This window comes from Poecilia latipinna, unplaced genomic scaffold, assembly GCF_001443285.1.
Source record: "Poecilia latipinna isolate Pla-1442-1.1 unplaced genomic scaffold, P_latipinna-1.0 Scaffold4512, whole genome shotgun sequence".
Classification (NCBI taxonomy): domain Eukaryota; kingdom Metazoa; phylum Chordata; class Actinopteri; order Cyprinodontiformes; family Poeciliidae; genus Poecilia; species Poecilia latipinna.
This window is the reverse complement of record NW_015117128.1, coordinates 1-844: the sequence shown is the minus strand read 5'-3', so window position 1 is coordinate 844 and position 844 is coordinate 1.

Here is an 844-nt window from a genome sequence, read left to right as displayed (position 1 = left end):
TATATATATTCAGTTAACCTGAATGGTTAACTGAAGGGTGTACAATCCTGACACTATATCGGCCAATAACCTGTCTCTCTACAACATGGAAGCTCATGTCAGGCATCATAGCGGCCACATGGATAAATACATGAGCACGACACAGAAGGGCATCGGCATAAATAGCAGAGGAGCCAAACACCAACTACTTGTAGACCACACAGTCGCCCGAGACTGCAAAACCCGACACACCAACCTGTGCATCGATTGGATTGATTACAAGAAAGCCTATGACTCAATGCCACACACCTGGATCATTGAATGCTTAGAGATGTACAACATCAATGTTGATGGGGCTGTGGAAAACCACCCTTGAAGCCAACCGCAAACCACTTGCACACTTGCAAACCACTTGCACAAGTGTCCATCAAATGTGGCATATACCAAGGAGATGCTCTAACCCTGAACCCCCTCAGCCAAATCATCAACAAGACTGGCTACGGATACCGACGAAGAATGGGGCCACAATCAGTCACCTCCTCTACATGGATGATATCAAGCTGGACGCCAAGAGCGAGCGAGACATCGACTCACTGATCCACACCACCAGGATCTACAGCACTGACATTGGGATGTCATTCGGACTAGAGAAGTGTGGCCGGATGGTTACAAAGAGAGGGAAGGTCGTCCACACAGAAGGGGTATCACTCCCAGAAGGAACAATAGCAGACATAGAGCACAGCTACAAGTACCTGGGAATACCACAAGCAAATGGCAACCTCGATGAGGTCACAAGGAAAGGAGCCACAGCCAAATACCTCCAACGAATAAGGCAAGTGCAATAAACAGCTATGCCTTACCAGTA